The sequence below is a fragment of the Schistocerca cancellata genome, chromosome 3 (genome assembly GCF_023864275.1).
Source record: "Schistocerca cancellata isolate TAMUIC-IGC-003103 chromosome 3, iqSchCanc2.1, whole genome shotgun sequence".
Taxonomy (NCBI): domain Eukaryota; kingdom Metazoa; phylum Arthropoda; class Insecta; order Orthoptera; family Acrididae; genus Schistocerca; species Schistocerca cancellata.
In genome coordinates, this window is record NC_064628.1 from 55,098,497 (window position 1) to 55,109,328 (window position 10,832).

Sequence of the window (10,832 nt, forward strand, 5' to 3'; positions counted from 1 at the left end):
AATTCCTTGGTGTTCATTTTTTTTCACCCCGTCTTCAGGCCACGAGTGGCCTACCGGGACCCTCCGACCGCCGTGTCATCCTCAGTGAAGGATGCGGATAGGAGGGGTGTGGGGTCAGCACACCGCTCTCCCGGTCGTAAGATGGTATTCTTGACCCAAGCCGCTACTATTCGGTCGAGTAGCTCCTGAATTGACATCACGAGGCTGAGTGGACCCCGGAAAATGACAACAGTGCATGGCGGCCTGGATGGTCACCCATCCAAGTGCCGACCACGCCCGACAGCGCTTAACTTCGGTGATCTCACGGGAACCGATGTATCCACTGCGGCAAGGCCGTTGCCCAATCCTTGGTGTTCATAATGATGAGAATTTAAACTGAAAACAAAAAACATTTTGGAACTCCGTCACATTTACACTTAGAAACATTGTAAATCTTGGAGATTCACAAATCAGTAAGATGACATATTTTCATTCAAAAAAGTCATAGGGAATAGTGCTCTCGAGGAACTCATCTTTAAGGAAGAAAGTCTTCATTGCTCAAAAACGTGCTGTAAAAGTAATGTGTGGTGCACACCCGGTATCATCTCGTAGACATCTGTTTAAAGAACTATGCATTCTGACTACCGTTTCACAGTACGTTTATTCCCTCTGAAGATCGCAGTAAACAATTCACTGCAGTTCAAAAGCATCAATGATGTACATAATTACTATAGCAGAAGGAAAAATGACATTCAGTGCTCCACATTAAGGTTCCCTTTAGCACAAAAAGGGGTGCACAACACTCAACAAATACTTTTGAACTTATCCGGGGATATAGAACGGTTGACAGATGGAAGAGTAAAATTTCTGCTTGACAACTCCTATTCTGTAGAAGAATTTCTATTAGTGTAACGTGTAAAATGTAGTGAAAGGAAGTGCTAACTCACATCTGTATATACTTCAGTGAAAAGTTTTATGATTGTTCAGCATGTAGCCATACTTAGAAATTAAGTTGTGGGGTGTATGTAAAATGACTCGGTCCGCATCATTACGATTTATCGTGCAAATGACCCACGGAACATCAGACTAACTAGGAACAGGCTTGACAGCGTTCAGCTGGGCAGAAACACACGTTAGCAGATAATCAGATATAGTGTAAAAATTTTGAAATCGTTAGCTGCAATTTTGAACTGGGACAAATCACAACTAAAAAAAAAAAAATAGCATTCACAGTTTCAGGGGTAAGACAAGGCTGCAACCTGTCTCCACTGTTGTTCATATTATTTATGGATCATATGTTGAAAACAATAGACTGGCTGGGTGAGATTAAGATATGTGAACACAAAATAAGCAGCCTTGCATATGCGGATGACTTAGTTGTGATGGCAGATTCGATTGAAAGTTTGCAGAGTAATATTTCAGAGCTAGATCATAAATGTAAGGACTATGGTATGAAGATTAGCATCGCAAAAACGAAAGTAATGTCAGTGGGAAAGAAATATAAACGGATTGAGTGCCAAATAGGAGGAACAAAGTTAGAACAGGTGGACGGTTTCAAGTACTTAGGATGCATATTCTCACAGGATGGCAACATAGTGAAAGAACTGGAAGCGAGGTGTAGCAAAGCTAATGCAGTTAGCGCTCAGCTACGATCTACTCTCTTCTGCAAGAAGGAAGTCAGTACCAAGACTAAGTTATCTGTGCACCGTTCAATCTTTCGACCAACTTTGTTGTATGGGAGCGAAAGCTGGGTGGATTCAGGTTACCTTATCAACAAGGTTGAGGTTACGGATATGAAAGTAGCTAGGATGATTGCAGGTACTAGTAGATGGGAACAATGGCAGGAGGGTGTCCTCAATGAGGAAATCAAAGAAAAATTGGGAATGAACTCTATAGATGTAGCAGTCAGGGCGAACAGGCTTAGATGGTGGGGTCATGTTACACGCATGGGAGAAGCAAGGTTACCCAAGAGACTCATGGGTTCAGCAGTAGAGGGTAGGAGGAGTCGGGGCAGACCGAGGAGAAGGTACCTGGATTCGGTTAAGAATGATTTTGAAGTAATAGGTTTAACATCAGAAGAGGCACCAATGTTAGCACTGAATAGGGGATCATGGAGGAACTGTATAAGGGGGGCTATGCTCCAGACTGAACGCTGAAAGGCATAATCAGTCTTAAATGATGATGATGATGATGATTGACAGAAATCACTGATAGCGGTGAGTCACAGTTTAGTCCATATCGACGTGGAACTGCTCGTGGCGAGTTTGCGGCCGGAGTCGGCGGGTATCGCAGGAAGCACGTATTTTTCCGCAGGCAGCAAGCAGGTACCGTCTCGCGCTCCCCCACCCCCACCGCGGCGGCATTGTTCGGCGGGAAAAGGCGGGCAGCGGAGCGCAGAATAAAAGGAGTCAACAGGAACAGGCGAGGCGAGGCGAAGCGAGCACAAACAGACGCGCGCGCCGGTGCCTATCAATTGGGGATCTGGGATCGGCATTTCCTCGCGATTACGGGGGCGTCGCTGGCCGGGGAACCCGTCATTACCCGTAATGGCGGCCCGCGCTCGCCGCCCACACAATTAAATGGCTGGCTGCCCGGCCGGCCTGCCAGCCCGGGGAGCGCCTGTCGCCTCCCTGCGGGACTCTCAGCTCGGACGGTCTGCTGTCTCGCTGGCTCTGCCGCGCACGGGCAGCGGGGAAGAATCTGAGGCCGGACTGTATCTACAGCGTGTCTACAAGGGCTGTCATAATGGTTCAGTTAGGGGGACCTTCAACGGAATGTTTCATTTCAGTATCTACCATTCTTCGGTTAGAGGCCAATGGCCGAAACCTGCTGTGGACACTGGCCGCACTCCTGCCATCCCTGGTGAAAGAGGTGTGTATTGGGCAACGACGTGGACAAGCATGATGCCAGGATTACCTACGCATCCAGGCACAGCGGATGCTGGACACAGCAGCCTCGCCCACAGCTATTGAAACGTCCCCTTTGAACATTTATACACGACTGTGCTTAAACTGACATACAATATTTTTAGCGCAACGCAATCTGACTTTCAAAAATCCCTACAAAATAATGGCCCTGACTAACATTAACCAGTACCTTTCACAAATCACTTACCTCACAAAAATCTTCGTTACTCAAGCTACAGCAAAACAGCGAGCGCCACTACTGCCAGCTAAATAACAGATTCAAACTACGGAAGGCACTAACTACTAGTAGGCATAGTTAGCAAATGAAAGATTTTAATAGAGAACAAACAATGTATTTACCTTAATATTCATCAAAAGTCATAATATATACAGCAGTTCATGACATCCATTTTTACAAATTTCAAAACTCCGCCATTTCTCTCCGCACATCCACCACTGCTGGCGGCTCACCTCCAACTGCGCAACGCTACGCGCTGTTCACATCCAGCTGCCGCTGCCCAACACTACAATGGCAGACAACAGTGCAAACTACCCACAGACTCCACACAGCACAGCCAGTGATTTTCATACAGAGCGCGACGTAACGTTGGCAATAAGAAAACATAAAGAGCCTACTTACACTATGTGTGGTACTACGTTTAAGCAGCACCGTGGATAGTTATGGAACCACAGTGCTTCGAAACATCCGGGGCTATTTGTGACCTTCAGATGGATGTTGGTCCTTAAGGGGGTAGACGAGAGTAGAAATTTCTTTTAGGTCTAATTTTTTTCGGCTTCAAATTTTCTGTAGAGTGTCTATTTTTAAGATTCATTCATATAAAGTGTACTGTAAATTTTAAATACGACGGCTATTGCGAAAGTGAGGAACGATCGGTCGCGAAATGGAAACCACATTGAAAATCGATGAAGTTCTGTACTGATGTGTTACAAAGTGTCTCTACTATGGCCGTGCATAGCGTCACGACGCTAGGTGCCTAGCAAATGGTGTCTCACGCCAAGTATGGGTGCCTCCCGAGAGATTTCGCCTAATTTCATGCAACCCCATGTAACGTAACTGTAATGCAGTTCCTTCTTCATGACAGTTCTCGTCCGAATACTGCAGGGGCAATGACGAAGCTCCTGCAGCGTTTTCGATGGGAAATGTTTGATCACCCAGGATACAGCCCGGACTTGGTTCTCTCTCTCTTTCATCTCTGCTGAGATGAACCGCTAGCTATGAAGACAACAGTTTGGTACAGAAAACGAGCTGGAGTCCAGCGTAGAAAATCGTCGGAAATCGCAGGAGGCTGCCTTCCATGACGAAAATATTGTAATGTTGGTACAACACTACGACAAGTCGGAGCAACGACTATGTAGAGAAGCAGCTGAAAGATGTGGCTAACTCTTGCAAATAAAATAGTTTTAATTTTCACTGCAGTTTCCATTTCGTTCATGACTTTCCGAATAGCCCTCGTACATTAAAACCGCGATTTATTGTATGAGGGTCTAGCGCAACCGGGTGCTCGAATACTACCGATGTAATACTATAATACACTCCTGGAAATGGAAAAAAGAACACATTGACACCGGTGTGTCAGACCCACCATACTTGCTCCGGACACTGCGAGAGGGCTGTACAAGCAATGATCACACGCACGGCACAGCGGACACACCAGGAACCGCGGTGTTGGCCGTCGAATGGCGCTAGCTGCGCAGCATTTGTGCACCGCCGCCGTCAGTGTCAGCCAGTTTGCCGTGGCATACGGAGCTCCATCGCAGTCTTTAACACTGGTAGCATGCCGCGACAGCGTGGACGTGAACCGTATGTGCAGTTGACGGACTTTGAGCGAGGGCGTATAGTGGGCATGCGGGAGGCCGGGTGGACGTACCGCCGAATTGCTCAACACGTGGGGCGTGAGGTCTCCACAGTACATCGATGTTGTCGCCAGTGGTCGGCGGAAGGTGCACGTGCCCGTCGACCTGGGACCGCACCGCAGCGACGCACGGATGCACGCCAAGACCGTAGGATCCTACGCAGTGCCGTAGGGGACCGCACCGCCACTTCCCGGCAAATTAGGGACACTGTTACCTCTGGGGTATCGGCGAGGACCATTCGCAACCGTCTCCATGAAGCTGGGCTACGGTCCCGCACGCCGTTAGGCCGTCTTCCGCTCACGCCCCAACATCGTGCAGGCCGTCTCCAGTGGTGTCGCGACAGGCGTGAATGGAGGGACGAATGGAGACGTGTCGTCTTCAGCGACGAGAGTCGCTTCTGCCTTGGTGCCAATGATGGTCGTATGCGTGTTTGGCGCCGTGCAGGTGAGCGCCACAATCAGGACTGCATACGACCGAGGCACACAGGGCCAACACCCGGCATCATGGTGTGGGGAGCGATCTCCTACACTGGCCGTACACCACTGGTGATCGTCGAGGGGACACTGAATAGTGCACGGTACATCCAAACCGTCATCGAACCCATCGTTCTACCATTCCTAGACCGGCAAGGGAACTTGCTGTTCCAACAGGACCATGCACGTCCGCATGTATCCCGTGCCACCCAACGTGCTCTAGAAGGTGTAAGTCAACTACCCTAGCCAGCAAGATCTCCGGATCTGTCCCCCATTGAGCATGTTTGGGACTGGATGAAGCGTCGTCTCACGCGGTCTGCACGTCCAGCACGAACGCTGGTCCAACTGAGGCGCCAGGTGGAAATGGCATGGCAAGCCGTTCCACAGGACTACATCCAGCATCTCTACGATCGTCTCCATGGGAGAATAGCAGGCTGCATTGCTGCGAAAGGTGGATATACACTGTACTAGTGCCGACATTGTGCATGCTCTGTTGCCTGTGTCTATGTGCCTGTGGTTCTGTCAGTGTGATCATGTGATGTATCTGACCCCAGGAATGTGTCAATAAAGTTTCCCCTTCCTGGGACAATGAATTCACGGTGTTCTTATTTCAATTTCCAGGAGTGTAGTTACCGATGGAATAGTGGTCCTGTTGGTTTCGGATAGTATCGCAGGCGATCTTAGTACAAATTAAAATACTATTCTCTACAAGATTTCGTAATATGATTCGTTTATGGTGTACGTAGTTTTTATGTGCTTGTATGTTGCCAGCGCTCTGCATTAATAACTCTGACAGCGCTGTGTGCAGTCTGTACGAGACTCCGTGGCTGGACGGACTAGCAGTTGGAAGCTAACAGTCAGCGGTGATGGAAGTTGGAGGTGAACAGCCAGCAGTGATAGTAGTTGGGAGTGAGCAGTCAGCAGTGATGGAAGTTAGAGGTCTGCAGTATTAGCGCGAGCGTACGATCTGGACGTATCCGACTTGGAGATTGAATATTATTCATGATTATATAATTTTTGGAACTGGATGTCACGGGCGATTATATGTATTTTTTGAACTGGATGTCACATTATTAAGGTAAAAATACACTATTTGCTCTGCAACAAAATCTTTCCTTTGCTAACCACATGCCTATCAGTAGTTATAGCCTTCAGTAGTTAGAATCATTTATTTAACTGGCAGTATTCGTGCTTGCGGCATTGCTGTAGTTCGGGTAATGAAGATTTTTGTGAGGTAAGTCAGTTATGAAATGTATAGGTCATTGTTAGGATTTCTTCTTATTCAGGGCCATTCTTTTTTATTAATTATATGAAGTCAGTTATCAATTTTAAAGCAATCAAATCGCGTTATGCTTGAATATTGTGAGTAATTAATCAATAGGAAAAGTTTGAGTTCTGTTTGTCAGGAAAAATTCTGTAGGTCAGATACGAAATGATAAGAATAAGTAAAGAGAAAGTAGGCTCAGTACGTGAGTTTCACTCAGCAGTTTAATCAGGTTTACTTGCATTCAATTTCACTCAGAAGTTGAAGTAAAAACTATTAAGTTTCAGTGGTCTGAGAGCACGTGCTTGTGTCTGCCTAATTTGTCATTGGGCTCGTTTTTTATGCCAAGTAAAACGTGAGTGTTTGGTAATTACAAATAAACGTTTTTACAGGAATAGAAAAGATTCGAAAAGTAGTCCCAGTGGTAGAAGAAACGTTTTGATTGGTAAGCGTATACTGGTTAATAGATATAATTCCGTCATAATTAGAGTGTTTCGACGTGGACGTAAAGAAGGCCTACTGTACGGTGCTGATATTTCCAATTAAAGATTTGTTCGATTTCACTGTTAAGAAACACAAGATAAAACTGCAAACGCTTTTTTCTTCAAAACAACATTTTTTCAAGTTGGCTGGAGCTATAACTCAGTGTCATGTATATGTCGCGAATGAGGAGCGTGAAGTATTGTGAGTGTAAGCTAAGGGAATAATGCTGCACAAAGTGTGCCAGTAGAGGAATAACCTAACGTCAACAGGGACTCTAGAAAGCAGGAGGAACTGTGTTTTTGTGATAAGGGTAGTGTGCGCTACGTGACCAGCAGCGCAGAAGCTTCTGGAACGAGCCGAGGTCAGGAGGACAGCGTCATCGCGTCATCGCGTGGGAGGCGCCTCATGCGAGCCTGTATAAGCGGCGTCGCCGGCGTTACTGAGGATTCAGATTACGATTCCGATCTGCCTCAGACGGTGGACCTGCGTAACTCTGTCCCCGGGACGGGTCTTAGTTTCTTGTGGCACTAAGCTGCACAAAGTACATGCAGGATTGTACAACATAGTATGTTAGCGCCTCGTATGTTCAGTCTCAGTTATTACAGAGAGTTTCTCGTCATTTTTACACCGAGTTTCCTTTTCTGAGAATATTCCAGCTTATATTCTCAGGCACCAGGTCTACAAGTTGGACGAGCCACTTCACAACTGGAGATAGCGTCGGCTCCCATCCTGATCCGCTCGCAGTCCCATTATATCTTTTCGATGCTTGTGGGTCAGCGTCTTTTCCATCTGTAATACGTGAGATGTTTGCGATATATTCTAGTTTCGATTTCTGCCACATGTTTTTGTAATGATTTTTTGTCGCAAAATTGATTTTTATTTCATAGTGCTGCCATTTTGTTAAAAACCATATTTTTAAAATGTCCCTACGTACTACGTTTGACTACATCGCCATTTACAAAGCGGTTTTTGAAATTTTGTTCTAGGTTGAAAATGGTGGCGTATAGAGCACCCAACAATCGCCCTCGCATTCCGTGAAGCCTTTTCGTCAATGTTGTGTAGTGTCCTACTAAAGAAAAACGCTTAATACAGTCATAAGGACGTACAACAAATTCTAAAGTCAATGTTGTAATTTGTTCGTTATTTTATTGAAAAAAATAATGAATATAGGTTCCAAATTCGAGCATCACCATGGTCTACCCCCTTAACTTTTATTTTTGAAGTGATATTTTTGATTTCTAGACGATGGCTACATCGGAAATTCATGTGGGAGGATCTAGCACGGCAGTGGAATAGAAGGGAGTTGATTGAGGACTAAGAGCGCAAAATGTGTACGACGACTCTGGTGAGAGGCTGTGGAGAGTAAGTGAAAAATCACCACAAAGCAAGAGGCTGGGTGTCTGGGAGAGGCGGAAAGATGGTAGAAACAGCTTTCGCAGAATATGGTAAAGACGTGAAGTACCAGAAGAGACCTCACTCTGGTTAATTTATAGGTTGGGGGAAGCAACTCCGTTAGGTACAAGACCGAAGGATACGTAGTTTCCTATTATTGTAACGCAGAGGAAACTGAGTTTCCAAGGATGTTACTGAGATTTAGCTGCGACTTACACTTCAAAATGAGTGAACCTATGCAGACGGGACTTAATAGAGATAAACGAAGAAGGTTCTCTGTTAATTTATATTTGCTTGTTTTTTATTAGTAATTATACTTTTCCTCTTTAAATGTTCGAGTATTTTGTGCACCATACTCTGTTTGTGGTGGATGCATGACGCCGCAGGAGTAACGGCGAATATTCAGGAACGTGACAAGAAAGCTCAATCAAATAAAAAAAAACATGTGCCCTTTTCCAAATGGTTTCTGATATAGAACACATTTAATGTGCATTAGTTTTTGGGCTAATGACGCGCACTTATGTGTCTTACACAACCGGTCAGATGGCAGGCTGATGGAAATCTTATGCACGAGAGAAAATGTTTACAAAAAGCTTTTTCGACCAATTTTTTAAGTATTTCTCGTCAGTATGAGATCCATACCACATAGGATTGATACAGGAAATGGATAAGAACTGCGAGATTTGTCATAGGCTCATTTACACATTGGGAAAACAGTACTGGGGCGCTCAACAACAAACTCCAGTGGTAGAAGCTACAAGAGAGGCTTTGTAAACAGACAGAGGTTTACTGTTGCAAAAAATTGGGGGGGACAATGTTGTGGTTAATATACTGGTTCCACCCCGATACGCCTCGCGAAATGACCATGACGAGAAATTACGCCCCACATCGCAATGTGATACGGAGGTGTTGCGTATCTGATTTTTGATACAGACAATAGGCTAATTTGAGAACTCTCAATCGAATCTGGAACCGCGCGAATGCTACGGTCGCAGGTTCGAATCCTGCATCGGGCATGGATGTGTGTGATGTCGTTAGGTTTAAGTAGTTCTACGTTCTAGGGGACTGATGACCTCAGATGTTAAGTCCCATAGTGCACAGAGTCTTTCTTTTTTTTGTAATAGGAGACAAAGCAGCACTTTCTGTTGAATGTGTGGTGTCACCGCCAGACACCAAACTTGCTAGGTGGTAGCTTTTAAATCGGCCGCGGTCCGCTAGTATACGACGGACCCGCGTGTCGCCACTGTCAGTAATTGCAGACCGAGCGCCACCACACGGCAGGTCTAGAGAGACGTACTAGCACTCGCCCCAGTTGTACAGCCGACTTTGCAAGGAACGGTTCACTGACAACTACGCTCTCATTTGCCGAGACGATAGTTAGCATAGCCTTCAGCTACATTTGCTACGACCTAGCAAGGCGCCGTATTCAATTGATATTGATATTCTATTAATGTTTCATGAAGAGCGATGTTCTACAAATGTGGATTAAAGTTAAGTATTCCAGAAGCTACGTACTTTTCTTTATAGCATTCATTACGTATCCTGTTTCAGACCTCACGCCAGCCTGCGTGAGTTTAAGCGCGTGCCTTTCGGCTTCCTCTCATTGTGTCTAGGCTGTCTTGTCTAGACACAACAGAATGCATAGCATTAAAGACACCATGAGCAGTATTTTTTTTCCTGACAGCAACTACAAACTCCAAAAACTAAACTGCAAATATATACCGAAACACGTGACTACTATTACGAGGGATACACTGTAGCCGGCCGCGGTGGTCTAGCGGTTCTGGGCGCTACAGTCCGGAACCGCGGGACTGCTACGGTCGCAGGTTCGAATCCTGCCTCGGGCATGGATGTTTGTGATGTCCTTAGGTTAGTTAGGTGTAAGTAGTTCTAAGTTCTAGGGGACTGATGACCTAATATGTTAAGTCCCATAGTGCTCAGAGCCATTTGAACCTTTTTTTTTTTTTTTTTTTTTGGTACACTGTATCCCCAATCGCTAAAACAGTGGTAGCATTATGAAGTTTTAACGGGGGAAAGCTATCCACTCGTAATTGGGACGTCAGTTCAGACTGCAGCATACCGAACGTATTTGGTCAGAAACACCCAAAATAGGTAGTAGATTACAGCAGACCCAGCAGCAGGCGATCGCTGATGTTATGCCTTACAAAAAAACAACACAATCGTCGCATGCTGTGAGGCGAGCCAGCCAGGCAAAGTGTGAAGACGTCACAGCAGCATCTAAGCGGAAAAAACTGGGAGCCTTTCTATACCAGCAATTACGGAACGTATCACAAGGCATAGCAAAGCCCAAGAAAGTGCAGTCCTTGAGCACACAAATACGTAGCCGCTTTTGTACCGAAATCGTCTTTTATTGGTATCTCAGCACTACCACTATGGGCCTACGATACTTCGGGTGCCACCTGGAATGCTGTATGGAGTCAGCAGCTCGACATCGCATCA

General features: G+C 45.8%; 1 pseudogene; it reads right to left on the bottom strand.

The window, feature by feature from the left end:
• Positions 1 to 223: 223 nt before the first annotated feature.
• LOC126177818 (5S ribosomal RNA) lies at positions 224 to 341 on the bottom strand (annotated as a pseudogene).
• Between the last annotated feature and the right edge of the window lie 10,491 nt (positions 342 to 10,832).